The sequence below is a fragment of the Halictus rubicundus genome, chromosome 1, assembly GCF_050948215.1.
Source record: "Halictus rubicundus isolate RS-2024b chromosome 1, iyHalRubi1_principal, whole genome shotgun sequence".
Lineage (NCBI taxonomy): Eukaryota > Metazoa > Arthropoda > Insecta > Hymenoptera > Halictidae > Halictus > Halictus rubicundus.
In genome coordinates, this window is record NC_135149.1 from 32,521,133 (window position 1) to 32,540,942 (window position 19,810).

General features: G+C 39.8%; 1 protein-coding gene and 1 long non-coding RNA gene across 3 annotated transcripts in view; one reads left to right on the plus strand and one right to left on the minus strand.

Moving 5' to 3' along the window:
• Window positions 1–4,576, plus strand: part of LOC143361473 (uncharacterized) — a 37,716-nt gene extending 33,140 nt beyond the window's left edge. Inside the window, exon 3 of the long non-coding RNA XR_013083462.1 lies at window positions 3,587–4,576. This is a non-coding gene — a long non-coding RNA (uncharacterized LOC143361473). The remainder of the gene's footprint in view (window positions 1–3,586) is intronic.
• The window catches only part of LOC143361311 (furin-like protease 1), a 318,740-nt gene that overhangs the window by 264,725 nt on the left and 34,205 nt on the right, over window positions 1–19,810 (minus strand). The gene's annotated exons all lie outside the window — the stretch shown is intronic.

Below are 19,810 nucleotides of genomic sequence, written 5' to 3' on the forward strand. Positions count from 1 at the left end.
GCTGAGCGCAGTTAGAAACTAATTGTAGCATGGTTAATCCGTATTTTTCGAGTTCAGAAAGATAGTAATCGTCGATCAAAATCTTTCACACGACAGGGTCTGGCTATACCTACCTCAAATTTGTTTAAACGCAAGAAAACGTTATAAAATGAAACGAGGAAAGTTCTATTTTGGACAACATTACTTTCTTGGTAAATGTAACAAGACCGCCCGACAAAATGGAAATGCACCTTTTTAAAAATACCGCAGCATATTCCGCGTAACCGGATTCTTTAGAAAATTCTGAAATTTACAGAATTCGTAGAATGTTTCAAATTTTTCAATCGCCGTCGCTACCCACAGCGTATCGATAGTAGTACCTACTAATTAAAATTAGCATCTAATTAAAATTATTTAGTAACTGAAAATCGAAACTTGAACCGCAATTTCGGCCTACTCTTGATAGGTATTTTACTCAGATGCCAAACAAAAGTTTTTGGCAGGCAACAAATATTTCAGCAAACCGTTTGTCACCGTGATCTTCGATTAAGCGAAGGAAGATCCTCTGACAAACGAAAGGAAGAAAATGCTCGTTCTGTCATCCGAATATTTTTGCGTAAACGCAAAATTTAGGTTTCGCGATTGTCCAGGAGGATAATACTCCCGTTTTACCGTTCGAGGAATGGAGATGAGGAAACCTCAAATAGAAAGAATACATACGATCTCGAAAATCTCCGTATTTGACTGTCATTAGCATCCGGTCGTTCTGGCATGGATCTTCTAATGACAAACGGGAAATGGCAAGTGTTTGCATGCAATTACGCGCCTTGGAGGCAACGTTCGAGGAAGTTCTCCTCTTGAACTTCTGAACACGAAACTCGGCGTTCGATCTTTATGCTGTTCTTCTATTTAGAACGATTTGAGTGAAACTGATAATTTCGTTAATGACTGAAGAAACAGGTTCGGTAAGAACGTTCGTTAGTCGCTCGTCTGTCTACTCGCATTGCATAACTCGTTAAAATAAGAAATTCCACACTTTAACCTTTTTTATGTTCTTTAAAATTTTATATAATTGAGAGTAGCCGAATTTATAGCAGCGCTGCAATGCCCGGATTGGACCTAATTTATAAACCACAGTTAATTGGCACCACTAGCAATACTGGAAGTATTTTTCTTGTTGAGCTATACCAGATTCAAAGTATAATGTCTAATCGTTTAATAGTATCGGTAACCCCTGAAATATGTTTCTTTCTCAAAATACATACAACCAAGGTGTTGGTTCAATTTAGGCTACCCTCTATTGGTATTCATGGGACAAGATGATTCACTACAAAAATCAAAACACCGGAGAGAATACTGCTGCACAGTGATTCAAAAAGAAATCCTTTTGGACGAGAACCCAAAAATCAACTGTTATTTTGTGGTTTTTCAATGGAACATTCTTTCATTAATTAATAAACAAAACCACCGATGATTGTTTCTAACGAATCGTAAACCCATAGAACAAAATATATAACACAGAATAAAAATATCGAGGTTTCACCGCAGTCGGTTTATTCTGAATTTAACGACTTTGAGTCTTCGAAGCTTGTAATAAAAACAATACATTGTTCGCAAAACAGAAATCGCATTGAATATCGATGCCACGTTGTTGTAACGAACGTGCAACGAAAGTACTGTGTCCTGCGTCGAATTTTTCGCTCGGCCCCGAAAATATGTTGGTCTATTGTCGCCGCTCCGGAAACCAATGGGAACACGTTGGCAAACGGGCAGGAGTGCGGCTAAACTTCCGCCAGACAATTAACTCAATACTCGGCGTCATATTAATCGCATTACTATCAATTTACAGACACGCGCGCGCGAGCTCGGCCGTGGCTGCGTCAAAACGAAACAAAACATTCCGCAACACAATTCACCGGTGTCCCCGCGAATTAGCGGGCCCGTTGCTCGTTCGGGCCACCGTATACCATGACGGTCATACTTGAAAAAGTTGAGCCTGATGTAACAGGAATTTCAAAAGAAAACCCAATCTTTTTCGACAACCCTTCATAAATATTCTCCTCAAATCCAACGTACTACCAAGGTTTTGCTGGACATGGACTTAGATAGTGTTGCACAACCCCACCATTTTGTAATTGTATGTAATAAAAAAAAAGTATGGAAACAAAATTAAATTGTTGCTGAACATTCCCGAGATAAACCTTTTTCTTACAGTGTCCTTATATCCTATAAAAAGAATGTTAGATTTACTCCATTTGATTAGGTAGACAGGGTTGCACACCCCCTTGGTATGCATGCATGTAGGCACCACACGTGCGCCTGAAGACACCTGGAATGCGGTGGAATGCACAGGAATGCTATGCACGAAATTTATTTTATTTAATCAACAGGTACACCGCCGCACCCGTTCACCTACGTAAACACCTACTCGCGGCGTTCGGCGTTGCGCGCGCAGTTAAGGATCCAAACAATTTCTGGAAATTATTGTATTGTTCGGAAACAGGGCGAAACGTTTTCGCGGCGTCGACGCAACGCGATGAAAAAAATGTTTTCCGACAAATGAACCCAATTTAAAACTTCCTCTTTCTCTATTCAGTCCGGCCGCCGCGCCGAGACACTTTCGTTGCCCGTACAATTTTTATTTCGCCCAGCGGGATTTTTATAATTGGACCATTTCATATGGCCCGACAGGACTAGATTGCGCAAACAATTCAGGGAACTTGTTACGCAGTGGTATATTTTGTATGAATTAAATTTAAACGGACTAGAGATTTACAGTTAAAAATTCAAAGTTATAGACAACTCTGCCGAGAGCTCACGATAAAATGTATATGTAGTCTATTGATTCGGTAAATATCTTATTTATTTTCCTCGTTACAAACGGAGCACTCTGAAAGAGAATGAAAGAAAACATTATTTCGAGCAAGATCTCTGATCAAATTGAGCTATGCAATCAATAAAGGATCGGGTAACGAAATCTTTTGCTTCTCACGTTTCTCCCGTTATGAGCAAAGTTTCTTGAAAAATAGTTAATTTACTTGGCAGAAGAAACAAGTTGAAAAGATGTATTACTTTGCCGGAGACCTGCAGCAAAATTGAACTACTTAACGAATGAAGCAATCATCTTAAAAGGAACTAATTTTCTTGACAAGAAGAAGGATAAGAGGCTACTTGGCCGTGTTTGTAGACCGACTTCAAGTTTCGAGAAGTAAACTATTTTACCGAAAACCCGCGGAAGTTATCTCGAACGTGTACAACAGCATTGTTTCCGCGGGCAAACATAAGCGTTCGGCGAGTCCCATAACGAAGAGCAGATTAAATGAATTGAAGAGCCCGTATTCGGTGACTAGAGTTCGTGTGCATTTAACTTGACCTTAAAAAATGAATTTTCCATGCCGCGGAATGATCAAAAGCCGAAGGATTTCCGCGTAATTACGCCGTCGCGTCGCGTCGCGTCGCGTCCTCTTGCGGAATTCGACGAAGCTTTCCGTAACGAAGGCATTTCCGTCAAAATAGCTCCGGCGGCGACTAATTGACTTAATGCCTGAAAAGAAGTCTTTGAGTCTCGGGGAGCGATTTAATTAATTCTTCTTATCATTCGGCGCAGGTTCGATTGTTAGGAGTCACCGAGGGCCAACTCCGATGATCACGGACGGACCACCTCCAGGAAATAAGGCGAAAGTTCGAGAAAATATCCTGACTAAGGGAGACCCGGCCTCGCTCGCTCCCATCCCCCTTGGCTAGGGGGAAAAATCACTTCAGGGAGGCGTAACGAATGATCGATAAACGGTCGCACACCTCCGTGAGTTTCGTCCTAGGACTTCTGCCGCCCTTCGACGAAACGAATGGAATTCCATTAGCGTTATCCTCCGGGATCAGCAACAGGACGTCAGTTACAGCGACTCAAAGAATATTTTCTTTGGACCGGAGAGCCATCGTACGAATTTTTCCGAATCGCTCCGCGCGGATCTTGATTCGCTTTTGTTGATCCCTATGAGGTTTATTATTGAGAAGTCGCCACCAGACGACGGGAAAGTATTATTGAAAGGCCCTCTGGGTGACTGCGTCGCGTCGCGTCGAGTCGCGTCGTTTCGTTCAGAAATTTCTCTGATACGGTATATTGCTTGCGAATACTGCGGGAAGCCAGTTGAAAACACCATGAATTCTTCAAGGAAAACTTGAGAAATGTACTTACCTCGGAATTGGATCGATCTTTATGTACTTGAACCTTCTAAATTCTTTTAAACAGTAACAGTAAAACTAAATGTTTCTTTATAGACGATCTCAATATCAACGCTTCAGTGTAAGAAAATGTTTAATTGCGATCACTTTCATTTTATTCGCTCACTCGCGTCTCGCTACGCACACACCCTCGAACCGAGTTCGTGATAATTGCGATTAGTTTATTATCTTTATTACCATTAATTTATTAGTATCATTAGTACTTACGGTGACGTGTAAGTGGAATATGTATATTCGTTTCATTCTAGTAGAAATGTGTAGTAATATTTTTTATACTAATATTACGCAAACTTAATAGTCAATTTTCTTGGAAGAGTATTTAACACAGTTTTACTAAATAAATTCCTTTGATTTTAGTGATTTTAGTTTAAATATGAATTGATGTTGATTGTACACACATTTTAAAACGTAACACGTGCCATACCATAACTTTGTTTGTCAACCTGATAACCGGTATCTCGAATAAAACAAAATCTGTTTGTAACAGTACAATAATGAGATCACGTTGTCGCGGTGGAATGAAAAGGAATTAGAGGCTAAAGGGTATAAAAATCGACCTGATAATTAAAGCGTGAAAGTTTTTTCAAGATTGGCAAATGAAATCTTCTGGTAAAAGCCTTCAAAGTTAACGTTCTCTGTGAAAATGTTCTCTGGTTGAATGTAGATTTAACTAACACGATTGAGGAGAGTGCTGCCGCGTGGTTTTCCACGGGGTGCCGAGTGAAAGAAACATTTCCCCGTTTCCTGCGAATGACACTTTTATTTAGTGGAGAAGTCTGTTGGCAGGTGCGCGGCCCTAAAAATCCCACCGACCCACAAAAGACATAAGATTCCATTAAAGTTATCTCGGTGAATTGGCTGCTCGACGTCAACCACAGAACGCCGGCCATTATTTCTCTTCTAAACGAATGAACATTTCAGGCATCTTGGACAAATTACGAATTGTTCTGTTGTTCCTGTTGTCCGGCGGAGTGCTGCTCCATTGTGTGCCCGGCTTCAAAACGAGAATTTCACACCGTGCATGTGGACCGGGGCACTAAAAGTACCCAAAGCGAACCGAACGAATGAATTAGTTTCTGGATCGATCTACCAAGGCTGAAATAAAACGGACATTTTTCTCGTCTACCTATCAAGAATTTCATTCGTGTCGACACGCACGCTCTATATTGTCCTGTCTGTCAAACTTCATTTAATAACACGCAATCTGCAATCGATGATTATAGGAAGACCGAATAAAAATATGTAAATTTAAGTCTTGCAATAAAATAGCAACATTACTCTAAAGTTATGTTGTACATTAATTTGCAGCATCTTTTTTATTACACAATATATAATAAAGGATATCGGATGACTCTTTGCCAAAATCTTCCATGCATTTATATTGTTCGCTCTCGCGTTGTTACACGATAAACTAGACAATTATATTAAAAACGCTATATTGGCCTACGCGATGAAATTGTTGGTGAAATTTCCTAATTATCATATTCACAATATATTTTAATGTAATTACACATAAATATCCATAATATTGATCAAATAATGGACGACCGTAGCTGCATGTTAAGTAGTCTTCCGTAAAATGAAGGAACGTGAACTGATTTATCAAACGCTGCCATTTTGTCGTTACTAAATTTGGAAAAAATAGAATACACGTTTTTTAAGATGTAATGTTCAAGTCCAAAAATTATTTATTCTCGATACAAAAAACTGAGGCTGCGGTGGAATAAAATACCAGATCCTGTATTATTGAAATATTATCCGAACGTTTAACCGTAGCAAAAACATTATATAAAATTACAATGGAAAGAAAAGAACTTTACTCGACGGTAAAATGTTTTAAAATGTTAAAAAATATGTGAGAGGAGGAACAAATTTCCTTATATTCGTAGTATACAAACCAGGTGAAATATAAAATTATGAAATAGTGACGAAAAAATTGAAGAATTAAATGTTCAACAGATTTTCTTTTTGTCGCATAACTGGACTGCGGATGTTTATGCAAAATAAAAATTGTCCGTATCTGTTGGAAAGCACTTACGAGTTCCTAATCAAATTTTAATAAGTTCAAAGTACAATCTCCGTACCCATCGATTTTTTTACCGACCCTTGGGCTAATTACGCATTTTTCTCACGAATGCATAGAATCCGCAGTCTACTCGTAAGATTGGCACGTACCTAGCGTAAAAATCTCGTAACACGCGTTACGTACTTAAAATCGCGATCTGCCAAGGAATAAGCTAAAAGTAACAAAAACCATGATTAACACGCTCCCATGAGGGTGTAGCGGCGACCATAAAACGGGGCTCTCGTTTAAAACTGAAAAGTTCGCCGGCGGATCACGGAGAACGTCGAACAAAACGTTGAATACGCCTAAAGCACATAATAAAATAGCTTTTTAAGCGCTTGTTCCCGGGCGCAATAGGGTAAAGTGTAAATGAAATGGAACATTGAGAGCGCAGTCAATTCATGGTAACAATGGGAACACGGGTGGAGCGCTGCATCGCGGGATTCGGTTCAACCGTGTAAAAGACTTCAATTTCGCTCGGACGCGATTAAATTCCCCACACAGCTTCCGTGGAAAATATCTTTTCTTGATACAGTGGCGAATTTCCGGCCGGCTGAAGTTTCGCCGTCCAACAGAAATTCAAATAAAGAAGGAGGCGAAGTGCGAGCATTCTCTGACGCGCGCGCTCATGCTCGTTTTCGCACTCGCGCTCGGTACTAGCGCCAGGCAAAAAGCGGATGCAAATTTTCCTTCGGCCTGGTCTGCTAGGTATTGTGCTCGCTTGTTATTCGCCGTTCATACTCAACATTTTTCCTCTCGCCTCTCTGTCATTCTTTTCAGCGACGCCGAGCCGAGCCGAGCCGAGCCGAGCCGGGCCGGGCCGGGTCGGGCCAGAGGTATCTCTCCGCGGCGTTAAATTCACCGTTCTCCAAAGTGGAGCGCGTATCTCCTCGATTTTTGCACCCTCGATACGCGAATCACGTCCGATCGATCGTCCGACACACCGCGCGAATGCCAACCCCCGTTATCCCGGCACAATACTTCTCTTTGTCGGTTTCGAAAGTAAACCTCTTCGAGAATACAACCTTCGCGTGCACGCGCGAACCTTTCTCGTTATGTGTCGCCGTTTCTTCAGCGAATTGCGCTATCCTCCGGCGATGAATTGTTTATACATGCCAGTCGGTGCTGGAGTAAACAATAAGCAAAGTCGGCACGTGCTCAGTAGGGGGGGGGGGGCACCATAGATATTAAGATGATTAGAAATCGACTTCATTGAATTTTCAATAAAAATTCACAGTCTGCTTGTAACAGGTGGCGCTATATCAAAGAAATTCATTTGAAACGTGATACGGAGTGATTTCGTATGTAGATATAATTGCAGCTAAATGTTTACGGAGCGCGAATTGCATGTTCGAGGCTCGCTGTCCTCGGGCGATAAATTGTTTACGCGAAGCTAATGATAATATTACTTGTGGTCCCTTGCGAACCGTTCTAATGAAAACAATGTTTTTGAATATATAAAATTGAAAAAGAACTTTGGGGTCGCATGTTTAATCGCGTCGGTTTGTAACTAATATCCATGCACACAGCACGGTGCGTTGTAACTGGCGATGTAATAATTGCGATTTTAAATTTAAAAAATAACAAGTCAAAAATCGTATAAAATATGTTCATACGCGGATATAAAATATTCCGAATATCGTTCAGTGATTACGGAGTAAATTACGCGTTCGAGTTTACCGTAGTCGAGGGGTGAATTGTTTATACAAAGATATTGACGATGTTGGCCGTGGCTCCAGGCGAGCTATTCCAATGGATATAATACTTTTCAATTCACGCTACTGCTCGAGTATGGAAAATAAAATGTTTCTCTCAAACCACGAGACATTCATTTTTAAAAGGGAAAAACTTTTCTAGTTTTGTCGTATAACATAAATAATGCAAGTTACATTTATATTTCGTCCCCTCTCTCGTTAAATGAAAGCAATAGAATGGCGTGAATATTATAATTTTAATTTTTTAATAAAATCAATACAAGAGTACGAATCTTTATACATATAATATCTGAAACAACTGGAAACAGTTGTATAAAAAGTAATAGAATCAGATTGATTAATCCATGCATATCTTACAATGGTATCGTTACAAACCGTTTCGTTAAGTCTTCTTCGTCGCGAGGATGACTTTGTCGAGGAAAGCTATTTACCCAATAAAGAGAGCAGAATTAATGAAATCCTTTTGCATTATCGTCTATAAGAGAAGTCTAATCCGTGATTTTTCTTTTTCACTTTATGTCCACCGGTGTAATCGGGTCGGTCGAGTCAACGTGACCCAGTGTCTTCGAATTCGTGCCGAACTCTCCTGTTTATTTTACGTCGATCGATTCTTGGGGGAACGGTACCTGATATTTGTATCGTGCATACCATACGTCTGATACGGAATAAATCTTCCTGCGAAAGTAAGTAGTTTCTCCCCGCGGATTACGAAAGCGAGGACGGGGATGAAATTCCCGAAGGGAGGAGAACGGTATACCGAAACAGATGGGAGGACTTAAATATTTCACGACCGAGGAACCTTTTTAATTTACGCGAAGCATAGGTTAAATTCCTACTGTTGGGAACCCTTCTTATCATCTTAATCATAATCATTTTCGCTGTGCGTAAGCACGCATCAACTACTTCGATTTCAATTAATTTAAATTTTCCGAGGGAAAGACATTGCCTATAGTTCACGTTGGAATTGAAATTAATTGTTTCAAACGTCAAACTATCGTATAAAATCAACGAAGTAATATAAATGGATACTACAACCTATTTGTCCGCAATACGCGCCAATAAATGGCAATTAAACTCGAGTGAAACTTAAATGAAAAGTGTATGTGTTGAAAGATGATAAGATATTTGTTACAGTTTAATAATATTTTGATCTCATTCGGTTTTCTATTGGGATTTTCAATGTAGCGAGCATGTATCGAATCTTTACGAATCGGTTCAGAAAAATCTACGCTCGCGCAGTCTCGGTAATACCGGGTCGGCGGTAACTTAAAAAATTCTCGGATTGAACTGCGAATTTGAATTACAATCCCTCGTATTTCCGGCGCGGATTCCCATGATTCGATTTAAGACAGGATTTCCCTGCCCTGCGCGGGAAAAATATTCAGTAAGCGATTCCACCGGATCCAACTTCCAACACTGGCCGCAAATCCTCGTTCAACTTACGAACGTACATAGTCGTCGATTCTCCGGGACGCACGCGTTTATCTCCTAGCGCCTCTCCGCTTGTTCTGGATCAATTTCAAAACTTTCCGCCCAGCTCGAACGTTCGTGAAATTTCCCCCGGTCCGAACGTCTCGAGAAGCTTTATTGTTCCAGAATCACGATATATGTAAACGTCCGGACGGTGGAATTGCGACGTTACAATCCCCCTCGGCCCTGTATTTCGTATCCAACTTTACCGAAAAATGAAGCTTCCGGCGAATGATCGCGCGCAGAACTAAAGTTAAACAATAAACGTAGCTGTAGACCGTAAAACTGACCGGGGAACTCCTCGTTTCCGAAAATTCACCGAGTCGCCCGTTAAAAGCACCGGCTGTCAAAATACGTTTTCCCTATAAAAAGTCCCGAAAAAAGTTCTTTGCTCGGTAGCTAGACTGCTAGACAGATCGATTTTTATTCCGGTAGCTATAGCTTGTCGAAAAATGTGATTAACTCCGGTAAACTTGGAAATTTGAAGGTGAACGAACGAACATATTGCGAGAGGAATTTCAAAGGAAGCGCGGCCGAACTTTCGAACCGCAAGGAAAGAAAACCCGATGAAAAAACCATTCGGCCCGAGGTTGCTCGTCGAAAGATCCGAGCACAAAGAGAAGAGTGTTCGTTCGATCTTATTTTCCGGCGGGGGTTCCAGTCGGACCCGCTTCAATCGGCTGTCCGATACCTGAAAATCAGCTCTGCCGTGGCCCATTCAAAAATTTTTCAGCCAACTTGCCCGGGCTTCCGCGGGCAAAACCCTTCGGAATCCCGCAGGAATAACATTCAGCGAGTTATCCTATCGGAACCGACCGAAACCTCGGCCACAGATCAGCCATCTTCATTCAACTTGCGGACCATAGATCACCGGTTCCCTCCCTCTCGGCACGGTCTCCGTACGGTCTCGGCTCCGACGGAGTCGAGAGTCAGCGAGCACAGAAACTCGCATAACTCCCGGGATCCTGCTCTGCTCTGCTCTGCTCCGCTCGGGAACAAAACGAGACACGAGCTGATTCGTATCCTAGGCTCGTGCGAAGTCGTAGTCGGGGTCCCTTCGTGCTTTCGTTTATTAGCTTCACCGACCAGGATATTTACTTTTCTGTATTCCGCTGGCTCCTTTTCTCTCCTCCGAATTATGGATTTCTTTTCCGTGGAAAAACTTTCGTCGCGTTCTTCGCCGACAAAGAAATTTCGGAAATTTAGAAATCTCGCGCGCTGCACACTTTTCACCAAACTCGAAAATCAACTTTTACCACAATCTATTAACGCGTTCACCTAGGAATTCTCGTTAGGAGTCGGTTGCGCCGTTCTGGCGACTTACTTACTCTTAGACGAAATCTGAGATTGTCGCCGAGCGTCGCATTTCAAATACCTTTTCTAGATCTATGTTATATGTAATTCGTGTAGACACGAAGTTTCATCGAGTTTAAAAGTTAAAGATCGTGTACCTTAGCTTTTTTATTTACATATTATCCAGTGAACTAATCTTTCTAACATCTCAAAACAACTCGAGTCGTTTGAGCCAATTTGATAAAAAATTATCCGTTGTTTGTACGAGCACTTTGTACACCCAATGTAACAGCCCTCGCAGCGAACGCGTTAAGTGAACCAAATTTCATTAGGATCTACGAGATGTAAGAATCTTAGAAAAATCATTGTCACGATAAACTTTGTCTTTTCTATTCTCAATAAATAAAAATTACCAACTATTTGGACAAACTGATCTAAACGAAGAGCGACTAGTTTCGATCGAGAACAGAAATATGTCGTATTCGAGAAGTATACCCCCGACACACGGCAAACGATGAAAATAAGACAATGCGAATGAGCGTCCGATGACATGTGACATATGCACCTTCGTGAAATTGCGATGTGCAGGCGTGAACGCGATCGAGAATGTACGCCGAAACACGAAGGGTGCAAAGAGAACAGAAAACTTCGAATCCAATCGAAATCAACCCAGTTTCCTGGACACACGTTGAAAATCTGGGTATGCTCCTTCGAAAACCCACGCTCCCGTTCTTCGACAATTTTTCCGATGGCTTATGTACGCGTTCTTCACGAAGTAAATATGTATACCTACACGTATACACATGTGTACGTACATACAATAAATGTTTTGTCATTTCTCCTTTCTCGAACTGTTCAATCTTAAATTTTCAAGGAACAATCTGGTAATTTTGAATTTTCTATAACTTTGTAAAAACTGTTTATTGCCATCATTCTAGCAAGCATATCGTTATAAAACCTTAGTGACCTGCACACTTAATTTTATCAATAAAAATGTACGAAGACGTAGGCTAAAAATGATAACGAAAAAATCTTTCAATTGAAAATCTTTTAAAAAATTGTAAAATAATAATAATAATAATATTATAGCTAATAACTGATGAAACATTAGGCAGTTTAAAACACCATAACACAAATGTTTCAATAGTGTTGTAGAAATTCAATGAAATTCAAAATAAATATGCACCGTATATTCAGAATGCGTCTATAGAATTTATTTATTTATGTATTTCTTTTTTTTTTTGTTACTATTATGATTAGAAAAATAGTTGAGTTTAAAAGCTAATATACTGTTGCACAGTTTTCAATTATTTTGTACTCGGAGAAATGATTGCCACAGCAAATAAAAATAAAAAGTTTGCCCAAATATTTGCCGCCTATTTAACGCGTATTTGTTTTGCCATTCGACCTCTCTATGTCGCTTTTAATTGGTAAATTCTATTTGCAAGTAGCAAGGATTTGACTGTATGTATGTGTGATTTGGATGAGCAGCGATACGCTTCCATTTAGGTGGATAAAAATGACTGGTGCCGTTCGCCGAGGGAATAAAATACAAACGGAATCATCTGCCGCGGAGCACATCGAACTTCGATCCTATATTTTTGAAAAGTACGAGTTATCAAAGACGAAGCTTCAATTCAGACTGAAATGGAGCACGTAGCCCTAGATTCCTCGCGTGTCTGTATCATTCTCCCTGGACCTACTTATTCTGTTTCTTTCCGAAGGCTTTCCAGCCTGGCAGTTCCCTTTATTTTCAGTTTCCTTTTCACTCAAGGTCCGCGTGCCATTTACGAACGCCTCGTGTTAATTCAATCGTGACCCCTTCGTTGCAAAGATAAGCGAAATCAAAATTCCCCTAACACGGACAAAGATCGCATATTCGATAGAGCTTCCCGTATCCGAACCTCCATTATCCGAACAACGCACAGCGATCCAGCAGCCGCGAAAACGTGGCCAAAATTCAATTTTTCAAGCTTAATATTTTGAAGAAACTTTTTTCCTATGAAATCCAAAATATTAGTCATTTTAGTTGATCGCATGAACATCCTGAAGACCAAATTCTTAAATTCGAGGTAAAACTAATTTCCTTAGGCACTCGTTGTAAATAGCAGGTTTTATGCAAATATCAATAGATATATTTTATAACTATCTATATGACAACGAGTGCTACCATTTCTGTGGTAAATCCAGATGAATCACTCGGGCAAATGCGGTCGATAAATCGGCCACTTCCGATATTTACGGAACACTATAATAATACTTCCCGTGTACGACTAACGAAACAGAAACTTCAGATTTAAATGTATTCATATCAAAGGTGGTTTTTTGTCAATTTTTAGTTTGCAATTTAGTTTAAATCTTTCGTAAACTACCAGGTATGTATCTGGTTTAAATCGAGTTTTTAAAATCTTTTCTACGTTTATATTGAAAAATCGCGAAATCCCTTTGGATCTCCATTTTCCGGAGAGTTTTGCATCGATCTGCATTAGCAGTAGAAAAATATAGAGGACGCGAGAGTCGAAATGGGCCACGGATCCGCCGTAGAAAGGCTGATAGAACAGAGTTTCGGTTATAGATGATCTCCTATAACTCGGTCGTTAGGTAGATCCACAAAATTCAATGTAGTGTGAAATGGTGCGTTGTGGAATTATAGTCCGAGACCGAGTTCGGATCAGCAGGAATTGTCGGTAAAAATAATCCAGAAAAGAAAGAAGTTTAAGAACTGGAACTGAACGTCATCTGAATTGAATTATAATTCTTAGCAGTGTCCGTTGTTTTATACAACCGGTTGATTTCTAATAACTGTCGCCATTCCTTAAAACGAACATTATACTCTTGTTGAAAATACTACAGCAGTGTTTCACAATTATAGAAAAAAATTGCAAATTTCACGGTAACCTTACCGAGCAGAAAATGTGATTGGTATACGTGATTTTATACAAACTACAAGATTGAATTTGTTTAGATTTCTCGTGGGAGCATCTTTGTAATTTTACTAATTATTAAAATTATTTTAATACAGTCAATGTTAAAACTAAAGTACCTTTGAGTACTATCTAATTGTCTTTAAACCAATCGCAATTTGCTTCTCCTGCCAGTGAGATCGAGGAGAAAAGTGTTCCACCTTCCAAGCTGGATATTAACGCAAAGTTACGCGTTTTTACTTCCTCGCGAAACGCATGGTTGCATTATTCCGTGCTGGTCGGGAAAGCATGTTTGACCACGTTCATTGTCGTTTGCTTAATCAAAATGTAAATGGAAAATCAATATTACCGGTGCTTTTTATTATTTCAACTCGGAATATATTTAAACTTCTCGATGCTTCATTTTGTCGTAATTTACAAGTGTAATTATTCCATCGCAGTGCAATGTGCTCCGGCAATAATAAATTATTGTTGGTCTTTTGTTCGTATTAATTTCCAGCAATATCGAGCTTCACGGGATAACTGAACTTCGTAAATACATGCGTCATACTTCATTTTAAATTGAGTCTCATGATTTATGTTATAATAGGTACTACCTAATCTAATCTATCTGTTATCAAACTGAAATTAACTTTTGATCGCATAATATTATTCGAATTTATCGTAAGCTTACTTACCGATACTAGAAGGAAGTTCGCGTGGTATACTGATTCCCTTACCTGCAAAAATACAAAAAACAACCGTATTAATTCGACATAATCCTAGATTAAAACTGCTGTTACTCGTCATCTGTTTTAATTAATTTTGCGACGACGAACGCAACGAAGAAAAACAAACGATTTTCGTATTCCCTTTTGCAGGGCGATGTTGCTTTTCAGGGTACCTTTAAACTTTGTGCGAATTCAAAATTAAGTTACTGTTTTTGAGCATGATTCCGTGGACATGCAGAACCCGGGATATATTATGTAAAATTATGGAATACATTACGCGCAATGAGATCGATTTCTGAATTCCCCGTGCAGGAACTGGAAAAGCGCACAGCGAACTGGAATTGAATATTTCCATACTTCGAAATAACTCGATTTCGCCGGTTCGGAGTTATCGCGCATTCAATACCAAGCGGGGAGACGATTGTAAATTATTTCGTGAATATCGAGCATCTTTCCCGCTGTACAAACTAATTATCGCGGAATATTTGTTGCTTCATTAGCAGTGTAACGTGTTTATCATCATTAATTTCATCCGGCAGCGTTCGATTACCTACGCGCTTTCGTGGCTGAAATCAGCGCCACTTACATCACAATAAATTTGATGACGACTCCGTTTCCAATTTCATACGTGTTTACGTGGCGGCATGGCACCGTGTATCGAAAATCTTGTCCGATCGATCAATCGGACGAGAGCTCGCCGTAAAATATATTCTGGACTTTGGTTTCTCACCGTTTCAAAGTTTCGGATCGGTTATTCCAGAATTTTAATCGGTATTATTTAATTCAATTTTTACTACAATCCTACGAATTAAAACATTTTTGTATTCTTATAGAAACCGATATTTTCCGAAAACTTTGCTTCGTCGAGCAATTCTGCTTTCGGACTTGATTTTAGAATGAGAAACCCTATAAAAGTGGCTAGATCAGAGAACTAGATCATTTATGGAAGTCTTAAATTGCGGAAAAAGTGAAAAATATGAATTAATCTTTTCCTACGTACTTACACGATTCAATTATTCGTTCAGAAATTCAGAAATTCAGAAATCGAATGCACCGACGTCGTCACTGTGCCGACATTCATCCTGAAAGGGTTAATCGACTGTACTATTTACCCGATAAACTTCTTCGAATCGTCGAAAAAACTTCACTGTCAACAAGAGAAACGTTTGCCGTTCATTCCAGGATGAAAACGAAGATGGCAAGCTGCGACAAATTTCCGTCGATCCGACACAGATTGAGTTCCGCGAACGGCAAGAAACAACGTTGTTCGTCTCGCAGATGCAAAAATGCGCAAGCAATTTGCGACGAGCGTTTAGCTCGTGAATGTTTCAAGCGAAGTATTATCTTTCTATTGCGTTGCACCGTCTCGCAGGATCCGAGAAAGAGTCAAGAAGAAGCACGACACTGTTGAAACTATACATCACCGTGGAAATTGCAGAAATATGCATGGTAATGCCCGAGGGCGGTAAGAAACTGGCGAATAAAATGAAAATACAGGGAACGAACGGCGGAAGATTAATATGTTTTGAAATTTCCCTGTCTAATTGCAAGCTCTCCCACCTCGGCGCCGCGGCCCGCCGCGCCGCGCCGCGCGCCGGCCGACAATTCGGGGAAATATCGAGCGGAAATAAAAAAATATTCGAGGCTCGGGAACGAGCCAGTCAGCTTTAGAATTTGCGACGGGCCGCGGGACTTTCTTAATTATGCAACGCGCCTCGTCGTTGCCGGCGGAATTTGCAAAAATAAACAGCTCGACCCGTGTTACACGTGTTGCTCGTAAACGGAAGTAGCAGCCACTGTTTGCGCCGGCATTACATTCCCCTGAAATATTAGAAGAAACGTTCCGGCGCTAATGAAATATGCTGACAATTTCGTGACTACGCCTTCAGTGCGAACAATAAGGCGTGTACTTTGTCAGACACCTGTACTCCCACGGTTCTCGCGAAAAATTACAATCGCTTTGCGTACCGGGCTCGTCATCGAGAGTACAAAGACAATATCAACAAGTAATATATACTAATATATTTCTATGCTGCGCATCTTTTCTTTTTTTTTTTTTTTTACCACGTTTTAAACAGATACTTGAACAAAATTTCACTGTTGTATGCTTTTTCCAAGCAGCCGAGGTGTTCGTCGCGGGAAATAAAATGTTATTCCATCTCGGGTCGATAACGCTCCGCTGGAAAAATAAATTTGCATAAAAATTCGCATTCTAATTCCAGGTAAATTAAGTTGACGTGCCACAGTCGCACGGGGAGTAGCTTCATCGAGGGGTTGCTCAGTTCGGCTCGCAAAGCGGGCATGTAAACACGCGTATACACATGGGGAGCAGTTTGATCGTTAGCGTGGAATACTTGGAAAGAAATCAAGTTCGATTTGCGAGTGAACAACTAACAAGGGAAACAAGGGAAACCTCCTCAGAGACGTATTCGAAATAAAAACTGACCGCTATGAAAGCTGGGTGGTTACAGAATGATAAACGATGGGTCGCAGTGCCCGCAATTCTGGAATAGTTAATACGACGAAAAGGTGTTCTCACGAAAGACGAATGAGTCTCGGGGTGGTTTTCCGTGATTTATTATGCGTGACTAGCGTTACCATCGCGGGAATGCACCGCCGACGAAAATAACAGCAACTGATATATATATATATATATATATGAAAACAACGAAGCCTGCCAGCGATGCCGTCATTTATTTTAATGGACCCCGCGCCCGTCATCGGATCGAACATTTTTAGGTGTTCTCCCGAATCAAGTTATCATACATCTATTCCCGTAACGCGGTTGACAAAGGTCGTTTCAATCGACGGCAAAATCAATTCTATCGTTTGCTTCGTGAAAAACAATTCGTTAAGTCTATTCTCCATTATCGAACTGAAAAAAAAATCGCCCACTGGACCGATCCGACTTCTGCGACCCATAACATTTATGGCTCGATGACATCTCGATGAAAACGATAGAAATTCAGAATTTAATTGGAAAAATAAATTGTCTCGTTCGTTTTAATAATCTCTGCGCAATTGGAAATTAATTTTTCATATTACCGGCCAACAAACCAGGGAAACAACCGTATTCGAATCAAGCGAAATAGATAATGAAACAAACGAAAATAAAATTTGAATATAGTCACGAAAACCTAGTGGAATAAGAGCCAATAGCAATGATCGTTTCGCATATTATTTCAGAATTTCATTGGAAAAATTAATCTGCTTTGACGCATTCCAAAATAAGCTTTACCAATTACATACTATGAAATAAATTCATAACTGTTCAAATTAGGTGCAATAGATGATTTCAGTCACTCTTAATCATCGCATAATTTTCGGAAATTAGTTGGCAAAATAAACTCTTACAAAGAAATTAATTAAAATCAACGATGAAACTGGTAAAAATAAACTTTCAGAATAACAACGAAAGGCGAGCGGTGTGAAAGCCAACGGAAATTTTTAAGCGGAAATTCTTGAATTTTATGTTGCGACTGCTTCCATATTTTTCACAGAACATTCGGGAACAATAGAATAGTTTTTCTTGCTTCGATAGCGTCCGTCGTGTTCTCCCGTTACTCGCGTTAACCAGCTCCCGTCCCTTATCAGTCCGGGAAAAAAATTTTGCGCGGACGTCGAGATCTCCGACGGAAATAAAATGCAAAGAGGTAGTCAGGTAGACGGTACGCAGAGAATTTATATCGATAAGTCGGAACAGGTGTCGGCATCCTGGAAAAATATTCGTGAAGAGGATTTTACAGAACGGTAACTCGAAGGGATTCCGAGCCCCGATAATAACAAACTGACATGACGGTGAGAATCTCGAGACCCATGTGCGTCGCCAAGCCAAGCCAAGCCAAGCAAAGCCAAAGAAAAAATCGGAGGGAAACGAGACACGCGAGATGAAACAGGTGAAGCGCTCGCGAAAGAATTCATCCGCGCGTATTTTTTTCCCCGCTCCGAATTGTAAACGTCCTTTGAGTTTTACGATCCGGTGAATATTTCATATTTGAATATTACGCCACTAGCCGCCTCCGCTTCTGTAAATTGCAAAAATATTGCAGAACGCAGTAGAAGAAATTCACCTGCCTTCCTGTATTAATTAGAAACGGGCTTTGAAAACGTAGAGGACATCAAAGGAATTCCAAAGGAGGGGATCAACGCTAAATGGCAGCAGAATACTTTTTATCTCGACTTCATAGTCAAGTCTAGACATGGTTTACTGCTCACACTTCCTTATGTGCATTCGTTTTTGTATTATTATTGCTCTATTTGTTTCATATTACTTACATACTTACTCTATTTATTCCATATCACTTATACCGTTTTATTTGCCCTTCTTGCTTGCCATACTTGCAGCTCCTACCACTTTTTCTGTCTTTTCCAACTTTCTGAACCATTCTTACTATCCTATATCCGTTCAGGATTAGGAATTACGGTATTCTCTCCGCAAATGTCGCATCTTCGGGTCAAATTTCGATTACAAATATAATTTTCTGGGCGATATTTTCAGTTCTTCCGCTGCTTACCTTCAATGTTAAAACGTTCTACTAAATGCAACGCAATACCTCCATGAAATATCAAAACCATTTAGCAAAAGAAAATCATGAACTCTCTGAATATAATGCTGTGCAGTAGGACATGAAACAACCGAGTGTATAATATTAGTTTGACTGTTTTTAATTAAACTGCGAGATTGTAAACGCGACACATGTGTGACGGTGGTAGCGACCACGTTAAGTAAATGAGAAATGTAATTTTGTTTAAAACTGTGCAGTCAATTAATTCTCCCCTGTTTACATGCGGATCAATGTTTACGGTCATTATCACGAACGGTTAATATTTAGATTACTTGATAAGAGAAATAACGGTCTAATAAATGGCTGTTTAACTTCTGTCTGTGTAAACGTGGTAGCATACACGTAACATATATATATATCAAATATTGAACGTTAAAATGTGTTGTACATGACAAGAATAATTAATACACCAATATATATCCAGACTAAAACGTAATACATTGCTTTCCAATAGGAAAAACTGATTGCGTCACCCAAGTGCTTAGTATACCAACTCTTAGGCGTCACTTAATATTAACAAGTTTAGATTCGTCGACTCGGCAGTATCTACATATTGTAATAACACTATTGTATAACATCGAAGAAAAAGTGTTATAGGAGATTTAAGGGGTTATTAACACTTTACGTACTGGCACTTTTCCAATAGTCTTTTCAAAATCAGTTTAGCATTCCTCAATCAATTGTTTAAAAGCGAGGGCAATTTCACATTCACTTAATAGGAATTCTTGGCGTTAGTTTATTTCATAACCAGATCAAAATCCAACAATTACGTGTGAATATTATTTCATATCCTATAATACTATTTTTATCAATATTCACCGATATTCGGCCGAGATGGTTCTACTTA